At 38.6% G+C, this 22,758-nt stretch overlaps 1 long non-coding RNA gene across 1 annotated transcript; it reads left to right on the top strand.

Annotated features, from left to right (window-relative positions):
- On the top strand, positions 9,942 to 19,316 carry LOC110257818. Its single transcript, XR_002340821.1, has 4 exons — positions 9,942 to 10,980; positions 11,598 to 11,944; positions 16,251 to 16,465; positions 18,676 to 19,316. It is a non-coding gene; the product is annotated as an uncharacterized LOC110257818 (long non-coding RNA).

The raw sequence follows: 22,758 nt of genomic DNA, 5'->3' as shown, positions 1-22,758 counted from the left end.
AAAAAATACTCACTGAGTTTTTCCCTGTGCATGAAGAACAAACAGAATTTGTCCATGCAAAAAGAACCTAAGACTGTCAAAGGTATGCTTTCTTCTACATGCATACTTGAGATTCTGTTGAATGATGGGATGAAGTGATGCAGACTTCGCTGGAGCCTCCAAACTTGAGGAATTATGTAAGGATCCTGAGTGACAGGAGAGCAACAACGTAAGTAAGAATGTACATGGAATTTTGGTTGGTTCTGACATTGTGTTGAAGAATTACATTTCAGTTTTCCTTTAAGAATCATGTGTCCTGAGATCTCACTTTAAGGGGATTAAGAAAAAATAATCCAATCTCCAGCTCCACTAGGATTGCATAAACCAAGCCTATCAAAAAGTGTGTCATGTTCAGCTGCCCCATGGATTGATTGATACTGGCTTCCTTGATATAAAACTCAGTTTTTAAAAATTTGGAATTTTAACTGGATTGAAATAGTAGAAAAAAAAATCTCTTCTAAATCTGCTGCCTTATTTTCTTCTGGAAGGCTAATTCCTTTCCACTGCCCTGATTTGTAGAAATGATAGTGTTAGTCTTCTAGAACACATTATGTGTGTTGAAGCAGGAACAGGAGCTCAAGAATACCATAGCAGATTTAGTTGTGGATTCAAGGTAACTGGAGAGTTTAAGTGAGCATTACTCCACACAGTAATTCCCCTGTTATTTGAATAAGGGATAAGTGTGCTCACATGTGGACCTCATTTATTCATTCTTATACTGGAGATCTCTAAGACCACTTTGAGATATTATTTATCAGAAGAATTCACAGAAACCAGAAAAGCTATTACACTCTCAAATACAGCTTATTATAGCAAAAGGATACGAATTAAAATCAGCAAAGGGAAAAGGTACATAGAAATGATTCTGGAGACACTAGCCAGAAGCTTCCAGCCATCCCCTTCCTGTGGAATTCCTCAGACAGTGTTTAATAATTCTTTGAGCAATGATGTATGACAGCACATGTATAACATTAACATGTGCCCTAGAGGCATGAAGCATCTCCATCACTGACCCCAGCTACTCAGTTTCTAAGCCTCCACAGAGGTCAAAATGAGACAGCATGACTCAGAGCTCCAGGCAAACACAAACTGACATTCACCATAAATCACATTGTTAGCATAAACCATCTGATGTTGGCCCAAAGCATCAGATATATAAAGATATTCTTATCAGGCAGGATATCCCAAAGTCTTAGAGGTTATGCCCCAGGAGCAGGACAAGGGCCAGTCCAGAAGACGTAAGGCAGGTTTGGCACAATCCAAGCCTTGAAGTTAACCTGGACTTCACAGTATATGCATATATGCATAGTATTTTTGCCCTGTGTAGTTTCTTACTGATTTTTGTTATATATAAAAATGATTTCCAGCTATGTTTCTATTTTATAAAATACTTGCTTCAATTCTAATAACTTTCAGTTGTCTAAGTTGTTTAGTTGTTTCATATTCAGAAAAATATTTTTTATCTTCAGATATTTTTGGTGTGTTCTTATAACCATTTTGGCACGTCTTTATAGTTGGTCATTGGTTATTAGGAAACTTGAGTATTTGGCAAAGTGAATTTTGGCAATTTGGCCATGAAGTGAAATACTCATTTGAAAATTCAATTCCAGTACATTGACTTTCAGTAAATTGACTTAAAGAGGGATTCTAGTGGACATCAGTAGCTTTAACTGCCCAGAATAATTGTTTAGCACATTGGAAAATTGCAATATAGGTTACCTTTTAGCATTTGTCCTTCAGAAATCTCAGCTGATAAAGTTTATGTGAAGATAATCCTCTGCTTTGATCCATTGGGACTATATAAACTAAGCTAATTCAAAAGAGTGCTACATTTAACTACCTGAAAGATTCATTGATATTGGCTGCTATAATGTATAAAACTAATTTTTTTTAAAAAAAATTGTATTCCTAATGCTGTTAACATACTAGAAATAACTTTACTAAATCTGCTCCCTTGATTCTTCCAGAAGGTTACAGTTTTTTGCTACTTTCCTGACCTGTGGAGATTCGAATACTATTTGTCTAGAATAAGATAGTATGCTGAAGCAGGAGCGTGGGGCAACTACATGGGGACTTTAAGTGAGGATGAATCCACAACCAGTAATTTCCATGTTTTTAGAATAGACCAAGCGTGTTTACTTCAGACATCATTTATTCACTAGTGTGTTGGGAGTCTGTGACCACTTTCAGTTTCGACTGTTTGCTACTACAACTCACAGAACCAAGACAAGCTGTTATATCCATGGTTACAGTATACTAACAAAGGAATACAAACTAAAAAAGGAAAAATTCATCAAGGGAGGAATCTAGGAGAAAGCCGATATGAGCTTTCAATTGTCCTATTCAAGTGGAATCACAGAGTGGTCAGTTCTCCCAGACCCATGTGTGGCCACACATGCAAATTATTGCCAATATGATAAACTGCCTCAGTTCTTGGATCATCCCCATGAGAGATCTTATTCGTCTCCAGCCCCACCCAGAGATCAAACTGATGCAGCCCTACCCAAAGTCTCAGGCAAATAAAACCAGACATTCACCATAAATCACATGGTTAGCATAAACTATCTGGTATGGCCCAAAGCCTCAGGTATAAACAGATACTCTTATCAGGCAGGGGAGTCTGAGCAGTCAAGAGTTTCTATCTCCAAGGAACTGGTCAAGGGCTAGTCCTGAAGAGCTTTGGTGTATATGGGCTGTAGGCAACCCAGGCATGCTGAGTTAGAACCTTTTACAAACTGTTAAAAGGACAGTTTGTAAATTCTTATTAATTTACATATGGTATTTTTTATCCAATGTCATTTCTTCAGTAGTTTTGTTAGGAATGAAAATGTTTTATAAAATTATTTTTAATTTTGCTTCCTTATAAAATATTTGTATTTTTAATGGTTTTTATTTTTTCCATCATAGCTGGTATTTGTATTAATTATAATAAAGTTTGGTTGTCTGGTTTTGTTTACAAATAATTGAAATCATAAATATTTACATGTATACAAAAGATTTATCCTGATTACTTTTTAATATTGCTAAGCCTTAATTCTTAATTTGTCTATTGAAATCATTTTAAGCATGTAAGAAACCTTTTAAATATTAAGGGTGATAATATTCTTATTGTTAAATGAAAAAATGGGCAAGCCTTCAATGTGTTCAAGAAATTTAACATTAAAGAGAGTAAACATTTATATGAATTAAAAATTATAGTGACAACAATATGTGAAAAATTGGAAAATGTTACACATTTTTGCAATTCTGTGTCATACATTTTAAAAAAGAATCTTTTTGTAGAAAAAAAAAGTAATTTGGGTTTTGCTTCACAATTGGAAACTAAAAATGAATGTAGCCATGATAAGAAAAGTTTATCCACTGAAAGAATAAACAAAATGCAAACAGGTAGGCAAGCTAGAAAATATTAACAAAAACGTAGCACTAAGCATTAATCAAACCATTATTTAATTAGACACTTACTGTAGACCTCCCTCCCCCCACCTTTCCAGGTTACAAATTCCCTTTAGGAACCATTTCACCCTGATTTTCAGGACAAGTTGTTTAAGAGGAACTAACACTACCTCACATGCTGTAAATGAGAGTGCAGAGGGCCCATCAGACAATCCTCTGTCCCACAGGCCAAGGAGCTTGGAGTTGGGGTGAGCACATAACCATGTTAGGACAAATGAGATCTTTTCCTGAGGTTTCCAGAAAAAACAGTCTTTTCCTACATTATTTGGTAGAATTGTGCAAGATAGGCCTAAGACAGTGATTCACAAACTAAATGCACGTTATAATGTCCAGGTTAAAAGGTTAAAACACCTATTGACGAGGGCACATCACCCCTCAGATTAATGAGTATTTTCAGCTGTTAAAACCATGTATCAGTTGTTCTGAAAGAATCTCCAGGAAATTTATGTTTATACATGAGATAGTAGCATAAGAGGTTCTTTGATTTTTAAAGGATAGAATTCTAGGTTACTGAGATCTTCCAGTTAGGCCTATACATATGGGCCCCTTACAGATTATGGCAATTATAGATTATGGCAATGCTGATATTCAGGGGAACCACATTTTTAGAAATCCTGAAGTAAATTATATCCTCTCCTTTGAAATTTTTACACTGAATCTGATATTAATATGACTCCTTACAGCTTCTTTACTGTATACCTGGACATGTATAAAGGCTTTATAATTCTCATCTCATTTCAGCTCCACTGCATGGGGATGATACTGAAATATTTCCCTTCTGGCAGAAAAGAAACTGAGGGTCAGAAATAAACAATATCCCTCAGGCCACAGGTAAAAAAAAAGTGGCTGAGCTCCAGTTGGAAAGTAGAAAAGCAAGCTCCAAAACCTGTGATCCTGAACACAATGAGGAGGACATTTCTCACCTGTTAAAGGTGCCTGGCCTGTGCCCTTCTGGGCAGGTAAACATCTACTCCATGGTAAATCTGAGCCATAGCAGTATGCAGCCACTACTGCTTTGTGGTAGTCTCTTGGAGAAGATGTAGAAATGCACCGAGCATGCCAATAATTAAAAGCATGGGGAGTGAATGTGCTCAGACACACTCTCATACCTGCATAGCTTTTAATATTGAAAGCAGCAGCTCCTCTTATAAGAGAGTTTGGGCACAGACTTCCAATAGCAGTATGGAAATCTGAGCCATAGCAGTATGCAGCCACTACTGCTTTGTGGTAGTCTCTTGGAGAAGATGTAGAAATGCACCGAGCATGCCAATAATTAAAAGCATGGGGAGTGAATGTGCTCAGACACACTCTCATACCTGCATAGCTTTTAATATTGAAAGCAGCAGCTCCTCTTATAAGAGAGTTTGGGCACAGACTTCCAAGTTACCCTCCCATTCTAAAGTGAGCTGCTCCTTTATCTTGCTAGGACCTGGACAGGACTGGTTCTGCTGGCATTAGCTATTCTCTCAATGAAGAGATATATAAAGAGTTGAGGTGGAAAAAGTGGAAAGCATATTGGGAGAGGGTTCTTCATGGAAGGAATGTTCTGACCTCTTGGGGAGAGACAAAGAGTCTTCTTTCCACTTATTTCAAGCCAGGTGAAAGAGGCTTCAGAAAGTTTACCCCAGTGGGGCCAGCTCTGGATTGCTCTCAATGCAGACACAGTGAATGACCCTTAAACTTCTGAGGACAAGAAGCATCTGCAGAAAGTTCATTCATCCAAAGATCCCTGCCAAAAATTGGCATCTAACTTAGCACTGGAGAAAATTATTCATTAAAGTTTTCTCTAAGAACAGCCAGGAAGCTGCAAACCCAGAGCAGCTAAAGTGTAATCTTGGCAGTTTCCACTTGAGCACTGAAGTTTCATAGACCCCTGGGAAGAAGTGATATTGGCTGCACTAGAGACACAGAAACTGCAGAATCAGGAGGAGAGCCTCTGGATTCCAAAGAACACAGTGTTACCTCATGTGGAGTGTGGTCGGTTCTTATACAATATTATGTATTACGTTTGTAGAAACGAGATTGCTGGACGCTCCTCTACTTCCAGAGTATATGATTCAATATATCTGAGGTGGGTGTGTGGCTGTGCATGTTCACAAGTGTAAAGGTGATGTTACAGTTGCTGTTTTGAGTTAGCACTTTGGTAACTACAGATGAAGCAAGTAACGCTGCTATTTGTAGGAACATATCTGAGGGTAATATCAACACAGATGTACTTATTTTGGTAACCATTTTCACTATATATATATATATATATATATATACATATATATATATGTAAAGTAATATATATACTTTGCATTACTTTGCATACCTAAAATTGTACAAAGCTTTATGTGATTACATCTCAATAAAGCTGGAAGAAAAAAAGGAAGATAAATTGGGAATCTAGAGGTATAAGACCTACTGTGCTAGTGTCAAGTTACCACAATAGCACACATCTCAACATTAAAAAAAAAAAAAGTTAAATGTAAAAAACATTAAATTTGAAGTCAAAGCTTAAAAAGGAAAATATAATTTTAACATCAATTGATAAATACATATTAATTAAAATATATGTATTCTATATAGTAATAGATTAATGTCACTGATAACCAACCCTACCCCAGAGAGCATCTGCGAGAGGCCAGGTCTCTCCTAATCAATCCTCTCTTCAAAGGTCAAATGCTAGGAGTTGGTGTGAGGACATAACTTAGGTTGTATTAATGTGAGGTCTTTAACTGAAGATTCTTGGAAGACAAGGTCTTTTCTCATGCCTTTTGGTAAAGATGGGTATGATAGTTCTTCAGTCAGTTGTGATTTCTTAACTTACTTCCCATTAGAATCCTCAAAGTTTAAAATACCTCTTTCTCCAGCTCCACCACAAATTAAGTTCTCCAGGTATAAAAGTCATGTTTCAGTGTGTGTGTGTGTTTAGGGCCACACCTAAAACATATGGAGGTTCCCAGTCTAGGGGTAGAGTTGGAGCTACAGCTGCTGGCCTATGCCACAGCCACAGCAACACCAGATCTGAGCCATGTCAGCTCATGGCAATGCCAGATCCTTAACCCAAGGAGTGGGGCCAAGGATCGAACCCTTGTCCTCATGGATAATAGTGGGGTTCATTACTGTTGAGCCACAGTGGGAACTCCTTCAATTTTTTTTGTTTTTTAAAGAACATCTAACAGATTTGTATTTGCTGATAATTTTAAAACGTTGATTCAAGGGAATAGTTTTCTCAAACTCTGGCACTCATTGGAAGGCCTGCAGTGCTTGTTGAATCCACCTGGGATGCCCCAAGCCTCCCTCAGAGTTTCTGACTAGGCAGGTCAAGGTTGGTGGGGTGAGAACCTGTAACTCAAATAGGTGCCCAGGTATTGCTGATCAGTCCACACACTTTGAGAACAACTGCTCTGTGCTATGAGTTAAGATCTGAATGTGCTAGTGAAAAAGTTGCTCTTTTCAACAGAGAGTAGCATAAAAAGTTTTTTTAAAAGAGAAAAAAAAAAAACACGTAGAATTTTCAGCTTACTGAGGTCCTACAGGTAAGTCTATATATGTGGATCCCCTAGGAATTTGCAGTTCAAAGGTTTTCTGTTCATGTGACTACTGTTTGGGGGGGGGGCGGATTACATTTTGAGAATATCATTTTCCTCACTCTCCTTTGACTGTTTTACACTGAGTCTGAAATTTGAGTAAAGAACAAGTAAAGAGAGCTACTGTGCTGTTTACCAGGAATTGTACTAAGGCTTTTATTTGTTATCTCATTTCAGTTTCCCTGCATGAAGAAAGTATGGAAATAATAGTCATCTAGCAACATAGAAACTGAGCATTAGATATAAATAACTTTCCTCAGACCATAAAAAAGTGGGAGAGCACCTCTAGGAATCTGAAGAAGCAGGACCCCAAACCTGTGCTAATGAAGATGAGAACAAGCTTTCACAGGAGGTAGAGGTGCCTGGCCTGTGCCCTTCAGGGCAGTAAAATGTCTTCTCCATGGTAACCTGAGCCATAGCAGTATGCAACCACTACTGCTTTGTGGAAGCTCCAGGTGTGTCTCTAGACCTCTTGGGGAAGATGAAAAACTATACCAAGTGTGCCAACAACTAAAGGTGCTGGGAGTGTGGATGCCATGGGTCACATACACCCTGAATACCTGCATGGCTCTGTCTGGATGTAGAAAACAACAGTTCCTCTCATAGGAGAGTCTGACGCCAGACTCCAAAGTACCCTCCCATTCTAAAGTGAGGCGCTCCTTTATCTTGCCAGGACCAGCCAAAACTGGTTCTCAGACTTTAGCTATCTTCTCAATCCATAGATATAAGAGAATAAAAAAAGTGGAAAGAATATTGGAAGAGTGCTTTTCATGGCAGGAGTGTTCTCCAACTTCATGAGAGGGGGAGAGTCTTTTTTCCCCTTGTTTTAAGCCAAGTGCAAGAAGCTTCAGAGTTGCCCCAGTGAGGCCAGCTCAGCAGTGTACTCGTTGCAATCACAGTGAGTGGCCTTTAAGCTTCTCTAACAAAAAGAAGCTCCTTCAGAAAGTTCACGAGTTCACAGATCCCTGTTCAGAGTTGGGATCCAACTTAACATTGACGATAAGCCTTCATTAACGTTTTCTCTGAGAACAACCAGGAAGTTTCAAACCCAGATACAGCTGAAGGAAATCCCATCCTTAGCAGTTTCTGCCTGCTCACTGAATGCTCATCGAGTGCTTCGAAGAAGAGCTACTGGTTGGTCTAGAGTCAGAAAAGATCCTCTGGATTCCAGAGAACACAGTAAGCGTTACCACATGTGGAGTGTGGTTGCTTCTCATACATTATTGTGTATCACATTTGTGGAAACAGGATTGCCGGACCCTCCTCTACTTCCAGAGTTTAGGATTCAATATGCCTGAGATGGGGCTTTGTTGTGCATGTTCGTAAGAATAGAGTTGAGGTTACAGTTGCTGTTTTGAGTAACCACAGATGCAACATATAAGGCTGCCATTCGAAGGAGAACATGTGAGTGTAAAATTAACAGAGATGTATAATAAGTAAACTTACTGTGGTAGTCATCTCACAGTATATACATATCTCACATCATTATTTTGTACACCTAAATTTATATAGTGCTTTATCCAATTTCACCTATATAAAGCTGGATTTTAAACAGGCAAATAGGAGTTCTCTTACGGCTGAACAGGGTTAAGGATCCAGCATTGTCACTATGGCAGCTTGGGTCGGTGCTGTGGTGCAGGATTGATCCCTGGCCCGGGAACTTCCATATGCCATGAGTGTGGCCAAAAAAGGAAAATAAAATAAACAGGCAGATAAATAGGAAAACTAGAGATATATGATCTGCGAGCCTACTGTCAAGTTACCATGCTATTCACACACATCTCAACAATTTTAAAATATTGAAAACAGAAAAAAAATAAATTTGAAGTCACGTAATAAAATGGAGAATAGAATTTTGACCATGAATTTAAGTGATACAAACATGTTAATTACAATGTGTACAATGTCCATAATAATTTGATTACTTTCATTGACAGCCCACCTTCCCCAAACAGTATGGGTAAGATGTTAAGGCTCCCTCAATCAGTCTTCTATTCCCAGGGCCAAAGTACCTGTGGGAGAAAGAGAACATAAATTATGTTTATGTGAGGTCTTTTTTTGAGGATTTAGGAAGACAGGTTCTCTCATGCCTTATGGTAAAGATGGGCGTGATATTTCTTAAGTCATGATTCCTTGATTTACTACCTGTTATCCCCAAAGTTGAAAACAACTGTTGTTCAGGCTCTGTCACATTCAAATTCATCAGTTCTCCAGGAGTAAAATCCATGATTCCATGGTTTTGTAATTATGTCCAAAATTTTCCTCTTTTCTGATAATATTAAAGACATTTGATCAAGAGAATAATTTCATCAAACTTGGGCACCCATTGAAAGGCCTGGAGTGCTTGCCGAAGTCCACCTTGTGTGCCTTAGCGTCCCTCAGAGTTTCTGACTAGGCAGGTCACTGTGGGTGAGGTGAGAATGTGTAGCTTAATAGGTGCCCAGGTTTTGCTGATCAGCAAACTTTGAGAGTAACTACCTTGCGCTGAGTTAAGGTCTGAATATACCAGTGAAAAAGTTACTTTTCTTCGGAGTGAAGAATAGCAGGAGAATTTAAAAACAAACAAACAAAAACAACAAAAAAGAAAACTAACCAAAAACCTCCATAGACTTCTGAGCTTACTGTGGCGTTGCAGACAAGTCTATATTTGAGGACCCATCAGACATTTGCAGTGCACCCACCACAAGGTTTCAGGCTGTTCATGTGAATGTTGTTTGGGGAGGATAGCATTTTGAGAATATGTACTGTGTTTTCTCTCCAGCGAAGATTTTAGACTGATTCTGAAATTTGGGTAAAGGGCTACTAATGACACTATTAAGTTTTGGGCCAGGAGTTGTACTGAGACTTATAGATTTTATCTCATTTCAGTTTCAGTGTGTGAGAAAGGTGTGGAAACATTACACATTTTGCAATATAGAAACTGAGGATCAAGCAAAAATACATTTCCTCAGGCCACAGGTAAAAAAGTGGCAGAACTCTGATTGGAAAGTTTAAAAGCAGGGCTCAAAATCTCTTTTTTATTAAATGAAGACGAGGAGGTTTCAAGGCAGATGGAGGTGCCTGGCCTGGAAATTTACCTATGCCAGGCAGGTAAACATCTTCCGCATGTCAAGATGAGCCACAGCAGTATGCAGCCACTACTGCTTTGTGACAGCTTCAGGTATGTTTCTCTGCACCTCTTGGGGAAGACGGAAAACTGCACCAAATGTGCCAATAATTGGTGTCGGGAGTGAAGATGCCCTAAGGGAAGACACCCCCTCAGTACCTGCATGGCTTTGAATCCTGAAGCAACAACTCCTCTCATAGGAGAGTCTGACCCCAGACTCCAAAGTTTACCCTGCTATTCTAAAGTGAAGTGCTCCTTTATCTTGCCAGAACTGGCCAAAACTGGTTCTTCTGGCATTTGCTGATCTCTCAATCCGGAGACATGAACGAGTTGAGGTGGATAAAGTAGAAGGAATATTGTAAGGGTCTTCTTCATGGCAGCGTGTCCTCCAGCCTTGTATGAGGGGGAGAGAGTCTGCTTTTTCCCTGTTTCAAGCCAAGTACAAGAGGCTTCAGAAAGCATGGCCCAGTGAGGCAAGCTCAGCAGTGCACTCACTGCAGACACAGTGAGTGACGTTTGAACATATGAGGACCAGAAGCTTCCTCAGAAAGTTCGCTAGTCCAAAGATCCCTGCTCAAAATTGGTAACTAACTTAACATTGAAGATGATCCTTCATTAAAAATTTCTCTGAGAAAAACCAGGAAGTTACCAGCCCAGAGAGAGCTGGAGCAAGTCCACTCTTGGCAGCATCTCCACGTGCACCCAAGCTCCAGAGAGTCCTGGGAAGAGGCAATATTGGCTGTTCTAGAGCTTCAGAAGTACAGGAGAGGAAGAAAGCTGAAGCGTCTCTGGATTCCAAAGAACACAGTAAGTGTTACGTCACATGGAGTGTGGTTGCTTTTACATTTGTGTGCATCATCATGGCGTGTGGAAATAGGATTGCTGGATTCTTTTGGACTCCTAGAATTTATGATTACATATGTGTGAGGTAGAAATGGTTTTTGCAGGGCAACAGGTCTAAGGTGATGTTAAGAGTTGCTGTTTTGAGTTACGTACTCTGATAACCAGTAATGCTGCCTGTGAGGTTACCATTAGAAGGAAGAATTCCTGAGCATAAAACCAACACAAGATAAGTGATACCTAGAGAGTCCATGTCATGGTCTCAAGCTAGTTTCAGAAATGCCGGAAGAGCCAGAGTATCACCCAAGTTCCTTCAAAGTTTATATTATCAAAAATAATTAAATCTTCATTCAAGCCCAAAAGGGAAAGGAGAATTTAAAACCCCATCCCCCAAACCACTGGTGCTGTAGAAAGCGTCCTGATCAATATAGGGCCATATTCAGCTCTCCGATGTATTAATGGATGTTGGATTCCTGATATTATAGATGTTATGATATAAACATGTATTTCTTTAAATTCGGCATCAAACTTTGCATATATTTTCGAAATAGGTCTTCTGAGTCTGCTACTCTGCTTTCTTCCAGAGAGTTGCCCCCATGAGGCCAGCTCAGCAGCAAACTCACTGCAGACACAATGAGTGTCCTTCAATCTTCTGAGTCAAGATACTTCCTCAGGAGATTCACTAGCCCAAGATGCCTGTTCAGAGTTGAGATCAAACTTGATAGCACTGGAGAAAATGCTTCATTAAAATTTTCTCTGGGAACAACCAGGGAGGTTACAAACACAGAGACAGCCGAGCAAGCCCTGTCCTTGGCATTTTCTGTGTGCTCCCTGAACGCACGTGGAGGCTTGGTAAGCAGTGGTGCTGGCTTCACAGGAGACTCAAAAACCACAGGATCAAGAGGAAAGCCTCTGCATTCCAAAGAACACAGTAAGTGTTACTTCACGTGGAGAAGGTTTGGTACTCAGATGTTAGCCTGCATCATGTGTGTGGAAACAGGATTTCTGGGTCCTCTGGTACTCCTAGAATTTATGGTTCCCCATATGTGAAGTGGAACTGGTTTTTTCACTGTAACAAGTGTGAGGTGATGTGTGAGTGCTGCTGTTTTGAGTTAACCACTCTGATAACCGGTGTTGCTGCCTGTGAGGTTACCATTAGAAGGAAGAATTCCTGAGGATAAAAGCAACACAGATAAGTGATACCTAGAGAGTCCATGTCATGGTCTCAGGCTTAGTTTCAGAAATGCCAGAAGAGCCAGAGTATCTCCAAATTTCCTTTAAAGTTTATATTATTGAAAATAATTTAAATCTTCATTCAAGCCTCAAAAGGAAAGAATTTAAATTAAATTAAAAGGTATGTGTGTGTACTTTCATATCAAGTCTGTCGTTCAGATTAAATCTTCCTCGTGTAATCAAAATCATACAAATATACATAAACAGGTATAAATATCACCAGTGAGTACATACTAAAATTTTTGGTTTTTTGAAAAAGGTGATCTACCTCCCTTCATCCATTAGCTGATTATGGATATATTCCAATTTCCTGAGAAAATTGAGTCCATCTTTTCAAGATGTCCTCCTGATTCACATGTTCAATTCCTAGAAATGAATGTTTATTAAAGCTCAAAATGAGTTTATAAGAGACAGATTGGAAAGAACTTGGCTAAATTCAATACTCTATATTTGATTAGTAAACGTTTTAAAAATTTTTATTAATGGAATTTTAAAAAATGTATTAAAATGAACTAATTTCTTTTTAAAGTGCTGAAGTTTGTGTTATGGTGAAATGTGCTCTTTTTAAGATATTTAATACATGAAAAATAGTTTTGATCCTTAGATAATAATAACATATTAACATTATTATATGCTGTTTTTCTGGTGTGTTTTATTTGGTCATTGATTATGTCAGGTTGCTCATTTAGAAAATAACTTCTTTGGAAATTTAAAGTACCTTTACTTTTTGTAACCTTAGCTGTAGATGAACTCATGGATATCATTAGCTTTACTTGCTCCAAAAACTTCCACTAAGGAAGTTCTCTGATGTCCTAGTGGGTTAAGGCTCCTGTGTTCTCACCTGTGTGGCTCTCTGGTCGCTGCTGTGTGGCACAGATTCAGTCCCTGGAATTTCCACAGGCTGACTGTGGGACAAAAAAGAAAAGAGGAAAAAGAGAGAGAGAACCTGAAAGAAACATTGAAATTCTCATTTTAAAAAAAAGTAAAATTTACATTGGTTGTAAAATTGCATTTCAGGTTTACCTTGGTGAATTGTACTTCCTAATATCTCCATTAATGGTGTTTAAGTAGAGAGTGCCATCCCCAACAATATGGGTGCTATAGAAATCAAACTGGTCCATTTGGCCTTTTTCCACTATCCATTAGATTAATTAATGTTGGATTCCCTTATATTCCATAAACATTTGTTTTTAAAAATTGGGCATTGAACTTTATATGCCTGGTAGAAATATGGTCTTCTTCTTCTTTTTTTTTTTTTTGTCTTTTGTCTTTTTTTTGTTGTTGTTGTTGTTGCTATTTCTTGGGCCGCTCCCGCGGCATATGGAGGTTCCCAGGCTAGGGGTCGAATCAGAGCTGTAGCCTCCGGCCCACGCCAGAGCCACAGCAACGCGGGATTCAAGCCGCGTCTGCAACCTACACCACAGCTCACGGCAACGCCAGATCGTTAACCCACTGAGCAAGGGCAGGGACCGAACCCGCAACCTCATGGTTCCTAGTCGGATTCGTTAACCACTGCGCCACGACGGGAACTCCGAAATATGGTCTTCTGAATCTCAACTCTGCTTTCTTCCAGAGGGTTGGCTCCTAAGTCCTGTTGGGACCTGTGGGAATCCCAGAGTTTTCTCCTACAGGATGATGGCCTGTGGGATCAGGAGATGGCATCAGGCATCTTCAGCATAGCTTTTTTCTGGATTCAGGCAGAGGCCGCCTGCCTGAGGGAGCTCAGTGAGGGTAACTACACATCACACTGGTTATTCTCATGTAATTAGAGCTGGATGCAGCTTGTCCATGTGGGACATCATTTACTAATCAGCCTCACTGGGGTCCCCAAGACTACCCCCAGGTTCAATATTTGCTTTAAAATGACTCACAGGACTCAGAAAAGCTGTCAAACTTATGCTTCTAGTCTATGGCAGCGCAAGAAGACTCATTCAAAAGAGCCAAGAGAAGGGGGGCACAAGGAGGAGTGTAGGAGAAACTTGGTGCAACCCTCCAGTCGTCCTGTTGTGGTGGAGTCCCATTCACTGAGCTAAATCCTCCAAGCACCCACATGGGACCCCATGTGCAGGTGCTGCCAACCACGTAAGATTCCCCTGACCTTGATACTTAGCCTGGAAAGTCACCATGTCTGACTTGGGGTACTTTTTCTCCAGCCCCATTGTGACAGAGGTTAACCAACATAGTGTGGTTCAAGCCCCAGGCCTAAAATAACAGACATTCTCCAACATCACATTGATAATATCGTGTGGCTCAAAGCCCCAAGTACACAAAGACTCCTGTCCTAGAGGGCGTCTAAGGGCCCCATGGAGCAGATCTATCCTCATTACTAAAGACCTTGCCAGATAAAGGCCTTCAGCAACTCAGGCCTTCCAATTTAGAATTTTTACAGCAGAGTTTATAAATGTATCTGCTTATGTATGGTACCTTTGATCATATATGATTTATAGTTTTGTTATAAATGAATAATTTTATAACTAGTTTTTTATTTGCTACAGTATCAATTATTCGTATTCTGATGTTTCATTCACCTTGCACTGTTTACTAACAAATACATCCATGATTGTGGGCACAACTACAAAATAGTTATCTTGATTACTTTCTCATAGTTCTTGTGCCTAAATACCTATTTTTGACTATTCTGATTGATTTTAACTTCCAAGAATACTTTTATATGTTTAGGGTGACAATTTTTATATTTGTAACATATCTGAGAGTATAGTCAAGACCTCAGCATATACAACAAATTTAACCTGACGGAAAACAGAATGAGTGTTTATATAATTACAAAGTTATTGTGACCAGAATATATGAGAAGTTTATAAATGTGACAAGCCTTTATGCAATTTTATATTAATAATTTAGAAAAGAAGTGTTTCTCTAGAAAAAGAAACTGGGTTTTACTTTAAATTGAGAAGAAAAGATGGATGTAACCATAATAATCATTGAAGGATAAATACTACAAAAAATTTTGGCAATAAAAATTCCTCCCAAACTTTTTTTTGAATTGCATGTTTTTGGTTTGCTTTTAGAACTACCCTGTCCCCAAATATATGATTCCACTCTTAGGAACTACTCACCATGAATTTCATTCTGAGTTATTTTGGTGGAATTCACCTTTCTCTATATATCAAGAGTGAGAATCCAAAGGCTCCATCAATCAATCGTCTGTTGCCCTTGCCAAAATATTTGAAGTAAATGTGGGCACATAACCCATGAAAGGTCACTGTGTGGTCTTCTTAAGATTTCTGAAGCTATGAGGTCTGCTGCTGCTCCCTTTAGTATCTTTAGGCAGCTCAGTCAAGCAGTGGTTATCAAACTTCCTGCATGTTGTAATCCTCAAGGTAACTCTGAAAATGTTTGTTTCCCAGTTCCTACTTCATGTCAAATTAGTCAGAATCTCTGGTTGTAAAACCCATGCTTCAGTTGTTTTGAAAGAGTCATTGGGGTTCACTTTTGCAGAAATACTAAAAACCAGTGGTCCAGGGAAAAGTGTTCTCAAACTTTGGTGGGCATTGGAATCCCTGGAAGTTTTGTTAAATCTGATTGGATGGCCCAACCTCACCTTCTGAGTCTGTGTAGGTAGGTCTCAAAAGGTGAGGTTGAGAATTGGCATCTCTAGCCAGTGTTCACACGATGCTGATCAGGGTCCGCAATTTGAGAATGACTACTATATCAAAAGATCTGAGTATGCCTGTGAGAGGGTATTCTACTTCTAAAAAGAGGCATATGTATAAAATATGTTTTTAGGCTAACATTATCAGGTTACTGATTCCGATTGGATTGTCTGATTAGGTGGGACTCCTGAGAATTTGCTTTCTAATAAGATTCCAGGCTATGCCACTGCTGGTTTCAGGATCACTTCTTGAGAATACTGCTCTAGGCCACTGTCTGTCTTTTGAACATTTTAGACTGAGGCTGATATTGTTTAATATAACTAATAATGAGAAGTACCAGTTATGTACCAGAAGTTATAGTAAGGCTTTATGTTTATCATCTCGTTTCAGCTCACTGCATGGAGAACATTGAAATATCTGTTGTCTACCCAAAAAAAAATAGTGGCGATCAAAATTAAATTACTTTCCTGAAGCCTCAAGGCCAGTAAGTGACAGAGCTAAGATTGGAATCTAGAAAAGCAGGACCCCAAATCTGTGCTCTCAAGTATAAGGAGGAGGAGGTTTCACACCAGTTGAAGGTGCCCACCCCAGGTCCTTCCTAGCAGGTAAACCCTTTCTTCATGGTAAATCTTAGGCCATAGCAGTATGTAGCCATAACTGCTTTGTGGTTGCCCTAGACCTGTTTCCTCACCTCTTGGAGAAGATATGATGTCTACCCATTTTGCCTGAAGTAAAAGTGTTGTGAGTGAAGATGTTATGGGTCGAACATATCCCTGAAAACCTGCATTGAATTGGATGTTAAAAATAGCAGTTTCTCTTAAACGAGAGTTTGGAGATTCCAAAGTCTAAAACTATACCTGCCAAATAACCCTGTATTATAAAGTGAGTGGTGCATGACCTTGCAGAGAAACTGGACCAAAACTGATTCTGCAGGCATTAACTTTTCACTCAGCTAAGCAGTATAAAAGAGTTGAGGTGAAAGATAGCATAAAGTCTTGCCACCCTGACTGGCATTTTCTCCATACTTGTAAGAGAAGAAAGATTGCTTTCCCCATGTTTTAAGTCAAGTGCAAGGGGCGTCATGTTTTCCCTTATCCAGGCCAGCTTGGCAGTAAACTTGTTACAGACACAATGAGTGGTTTTCAAACCTCTAGAAGAAAGAGGCTCCCTGAGAAGTCTACTAGTCCAAAGATTGTGTGGATGATTGATCCAAGATGGGACTGGATATTATACATTATAAAAAATATTCTGTGAAAATAACAAGGAGCTCACAAAGCAAAAGAGAGTTGAAGGAACTAATACATGGGGCAGTTTCTGCGTGCACACTTTAGGCTCCTAGAATGGTGGGACGACATGACATAGATTGCTCTGAAACATCAGTGGTCAAAAGAGGATCCTCTTGTGTCAAAAAGCACAGTAAGTGTTATCTCACATGCAGTTATAGTGGCTGTCAGATGTTTGCATTGTAATCGCCTGGGAAGCTTGTTAAAACTTAGGCACTGGACCACCTTTTCTGTCCCCAAAGTTTCTGATTCAGTACATCTGAAGTTGGGTCTGCATTTCTCACACGTGCATTAGGTGATGTTGGTGCTGCTGGTTTGGGGAACTACTAGATTAACATGTAGGGCTACTATTTGAAGGGAGATATTCTGAGAATTAAACCAACATAGATAAATTGGGAGCCTCGAGATTCTTCATGATGTGGTCCAAGTGCCTTGTGTCAGGGATGCCGGAATAGCAAAAGTCTTACTATTTGTTTTCTTTTAATTTAAATGAAATAAAATAATTCAATTCCAATAAAAGCATCCAAATCAAAGTAGAGTTTTGAATGATAACTAGTTACATGTATATATTCATTTAGCTAAATTAAATTTGTTGTTTAGTTAATAACTTGATAATATAACCAAAAAAACCCCAAATCTATAATTAGTTGCAGCTATATAGTCACTTAGGAAATGCTGTAATTTTGTTTTGTGGAAAAAATGTTGGAAATACAGCAAACTGCTGCAAAATTAATGTAAGTTTCAAAGGTTTGCAGAAGAGAAATGAATTTGCCCATTAAAAATGATTCTCATTGAATCATATAATTAAGTCTTCAAAGCCAGTATTTATTAATGGTACATATGTGAATTTGCACAATGGACTTAAATTGATTAAATTCAGATACTATATTTGAATGATAAAATGATAAAATTAAATATGAAATAACATTTGAACACTAACAGTTAAAATAGACTCATCTTTATATAATATGTTGAACTTTTTAACCATGGTGAAATTCTTTCTGAATGTATTTAGTATTCAAGATAATTTTTTTTCATCTTCATACACAGATAATGGACATTAACATTGTTCTTATAACCATTTTTGGTTTGCCCGTATTTGGTCATTGGTTTTAGGAAAGTTGATAATTTTGCAAATTGGTCCTTCATTTAATTACTCATTTGGAATATTCACTTTCAGCAGGTTGATTGTCAGTAAGTTGAGTGAAAGATGGACTCTAGCGGACATCATTAGCTTTAACTGCTAAGAAACATTCCCATTGTTTTGAGGAACTGCATTGCAGTTTTCCTTTGGAGAATTGCCCTTCCTACAATTGGAATTGATGAAGTTCATATGAAATTAATTCTTTCTTCAGCTCCACTGGGTTTGCATAAGCTAAGCTAATAAAAGGATACTATATTCAAGTACTTGATGGATAGATTGATATTGGCTTCATTGAATAACAAGCTCTAGTTTTTAAAAAGTCGGGATCTTAACTCCTTTAATGTGGTAGAAATCTCTCTTCTAAATCTGTTGTTTTACTTTCTTCCAGAAGATGGATCACTTGCTACTGACCTGTTCTGTGGATATTCCAGTGCTTTCAGTGGAGTCATACCGACATCACTTAATTCTCCCACAGGTGATGTATGTAAACATGTGCATGTTTTAGTGAGGATAATCTCATCCCCAGCTTCACTGTGGTTGCATAAACCAAACTGGCCAAAAAGAGTGCATGCTTTTATTGGCTTTGTTGATAAGTAACCTTGTGTTCTTTGGAATCCTAACTCTATTATTACCTTGTGTTCTTTAGAATCCTAACTCTATTATTACCTTGTGTTCTTTGGAATCCTAACTCTGTTATTACCTTGTGTTCTTTGGAATCCTAACTCTATTATTACAGTTAATAATATATCGTAACTAAACCTGCTGTCTTGGTTTCTGCTCACAGGTTGATACCTTGTTACTGCTCTCATCAGTGGTATTTCTGATGCTATTTTTCTTAAGTGTCTTGTCAAAACAGAAACATGGGGTCAAGGTTCCCTGGTGTAATGCCTTTGGGCAAAGGTTTAGTCAGGTTTTTGTTCTGTGGTCTAGGCAACTAGGGAATGTAGGCAAGATCCTTTCAGACAACCAATCTGCAATTCTTTGGAGTTGGTTAGAGGATGTTTTTGGAAATATTCTGAACCCATCAGATTCCTGGAACAAACAAAATATTTTATTTGATCCACTGTCATTGGTGTTTTTTTTTATACAGCTGAACATAATCTTGGCTGATAGACTTCTTAACATAAATAAAACTAACTTGAATTACCTATGTGGTTTTCTGACTATGCTATCATAAACTATGGTTTACATTAGCAAATTTTGTTTTATTTAAAACCAAATGTTGCAAGTGATAAAATAAATGAATGGCTTGGATTTAATAAAATTAAAACATTTCAAAGACACCATCAAGAAAATGAAAATACAACTCACAGACTGGGAGAAAATATCTGCAGTAATCCATACTTTTAACCTACTTCTTTCAGTCATAAAAGATATGTCAGGAGTTCCCGTCGTGGCGCAGTGGTTAACGAATCCGACTAGGAACCATGAGGTTGCGGGTTCAGTCCCTGCCCTCGCTCAGTGGGTTAACGATCCGGCGTTGCCGTGAGCTGTGGTGTAGGTTGCAGACGCGGCTCGGATCCCGCGTTGCTGTGGCTCTGGCGTGGGCCGGAGGCTACAGCTCCGATTCAACCCCTAGCCTGGGAACCTCCATATGCCCCGGGAGCGGCCCAAGAAATAGCAACAACAACAACAAAAGACAAAAAAAAAAAAAAAAAGATATGTCAAACCTGGGATCTTGTGGACTGAATTGTATCCCCCACCCCCCAATTCATATGTTGAAAAACTAATCCTCAAGATGAATGTATTTGGAGATGGGGCTTTTAAGGAGATAAATAACGTTAAATGAGATCATAAGGGTGTGAGCATAATCTGAAAGGACTGTTGTCCTTAAAAGAGAAAGAAATGCCAGGGATCTCTTTCTCTCCCCACATGTGCATGGAAAAAAGGCCATGTGAAGAGACAGAAGGCAGAAACCTGCAAGCCAGGAGGAGGTATATGACCAGAAACCAACTCTGCTGGCACCTTAATTTTGGACGTCCATCCTCCAGAACTGTGAGAAAATAAATTTCTCTTATTTAATCTACCCACCTGTAGTATTTTGTTATGGCAGCCCAAGCAAACTCTACATGGGATACTGCTTGATCATGTTACAAAGCCAGAAACTGAAAGTCATCAGTGATAGCCCACCCCAATACCAAACAATTACTGAATTTTTTAAATTCTTGTGAATTCTTCCTAGTCATAGTCTTTTTGTGAACTTTGCTCTATCATGCTGGTATTTCCTTGGTAAAGGCCACCTTTGTCTCTCCTCTGTCTTACTAAAATAATTCATATCTATTCTACTACAATGATATTATGTACTACTCTACCCAAATAAGCTGAACACACTTCTTACACTGTACCTTCAGTAATCATTTTTAAATGAAAATCTGATTGCATCAATACACTATTTCCAAGTCTTAATAGATCCATCCAGTTTATTATCTGCCTTTTCTCAACTTTCTAAATATATCTGCATCATCTCCTAATGGGGATCAGCTATATTAAATGAAATAAGTACAGAATTTAAATGAACAATTGTTAATACCAAAAGGAGCAATGCTAAGTTATGCAGAATACAAACCAGAAAGAACAACTATGAAACTTGAGAGTTAAATAGTTTGAATAAAAGAAAGCTCAGGATGCTCTTATACAGTACGTGTTTAGTTTTTTGTTTGTTTATTTGTTTGTTTTTCTGTAACCTCCAGGCAGAATATGTTTCTTAGTCATATCACAGCACTACTTTTAAGATGATGTCTGTCTGAATAAATGCTCTTACTAATAAAGATTAAGGAGTTGACATTTACACTAGGAAAACACCTAGAAAACTTAAGAGTATAGCTAACAGGGTGAAAAGGCTGCCTCCATCTCTCACAAAAGAGTGAAGTCTTGTTTTCGTAGACTCATAATTTTAGCAAAGCTGATCTTCATGAATACATATTTTTTCAATTCCTGTAGGAGTAGGCCGGTGGCTACAGCTCCGATTCAACCCCTAGCCTGGGAACCTCCATATGCCGCGGGAGCAGCCCAAGAAATAGCAACAACAACAACAACAACAACAAACAAACAAACAAACAAAAAAAAACAAATTCTGGAAAGCAGTCAGTCACTATATTATCAAACTAAATAAGTGTGACCTATGATCCAGCTATTCTACTATGTATATTTCCCAGGAAAATCCTTCTATAGGCCCATGAGGAGACATGCAGAATGATCTACATTGCTTCATTATTTGTACAGACTTGGAGGCCTACCACGTGTGCCTTACTGGGAGAGTGTATAGTAAAAACCTTTTAGAAACAATTGACCATTATGCAGTAGTTAGAAACAGCTGATTAGAAATGCATGTAGCAGTGTAGATGAATCCTAAAAATAAGGCTCAGTGAAAAATTCCATTTACATAAACTAAAAATACTTAATGGAAACTGTGTTTGTATATATGTAGACTATGTATCCCTTATCTGTGATTATTGATAGCCACAAAACCCAATAATTTTGGTTCTTTGAAAAAATCAACATCTCTTAGAATCTGGGTTTTACTGAGGTCTGTCACCTAAAATTTTGAAAATCCTCTCTGAATGGTACTGCTGCTTTAAGTATTCAGCTTGTCCAGATTTTGCTTCCGACCTTTACAAGGTGCTAGGGAGTGACAGGGTTGCCTGGTGCAGTGAAGAATTCTGGCTCTGCCCAGAACATTTTTCCGACACTGCTTTCATGACCTACAAAAGCACCTATTGTTGGATGAATATACATTAATGAGATCCAGCCTAATGCACTCTAATGGCCATAGCTGAACTCCATGTCCTTGTCACAGCTACAGAAAACATGTAGTCGAACACATGTGGAATGACTAGAAAAATAAATACCATCTCAAGACCAGAAAAGCCATCTGTCACGAAGTTCTTTCCTTTTGACCTAAGTCCGAACTGAGTATGTAGTGAGGCAAAGAATCTAATCAAATAATTTGTTCTTTTTACAGGCCAAGCAGATGATGGTTGTACAATTAAAGAAAAATGTATTTGGCTGTCATTATTTATGTTAAGTTCTAGTTAGTGGTTGTCAACTGGGACAATTTTGCTCCCCAAGAGACATTTGGCAATGCCTGGAGACATCTTTGGTTGTCTCAGGTAGCTAGCTGGCTTCTAATGGGTAGACCCAGAATGCTGGTAAATATTCAATAACACACAGGACAGGCCCCTCAGAAAACAGTTATCTGGCTTAATATATCAATAGTGATGGAACTGAAAACCTGCGCTCCAAGCTAAAAAGTTAAGTAGATCAAATGTGTCCTCAGAGCTTTCACACCCTCAATGGCAACCTTCCTCTCCTTTGACTTTGCCTGGACTGCTCTTCTAAAGATATCCCAATGGTTTTCTTCTCTCTTCTTGTAGATTTTAAGTCAAATGAGAGCCTCTCAGTAAGACTTTGACCAGTTTATTAATTTGAGAATCTTTTTCTCATTCTTCAAAAATCCCTATCCACCTCCCTT

The sequence above is a fragment of the Sus scrofa genome, chromosome X (genome assembly GCF_000003025.6).
Source record: "Sus scrofa isolate TJ Tabasco breed Duroc chromosome X, Sscrofa11.1, whole genome shotgun sequence".
NCBI lineage: Eukaryota > Metazoa > Chordata > Mammalia > Artiodactyla > Suidae > Sus > Sus scrofa.
The sequence above is the reverse complement of the archived record's forward strand: the minus strand, read 5'-3'. Positions and strand labels throughout refer to the sequence as shown.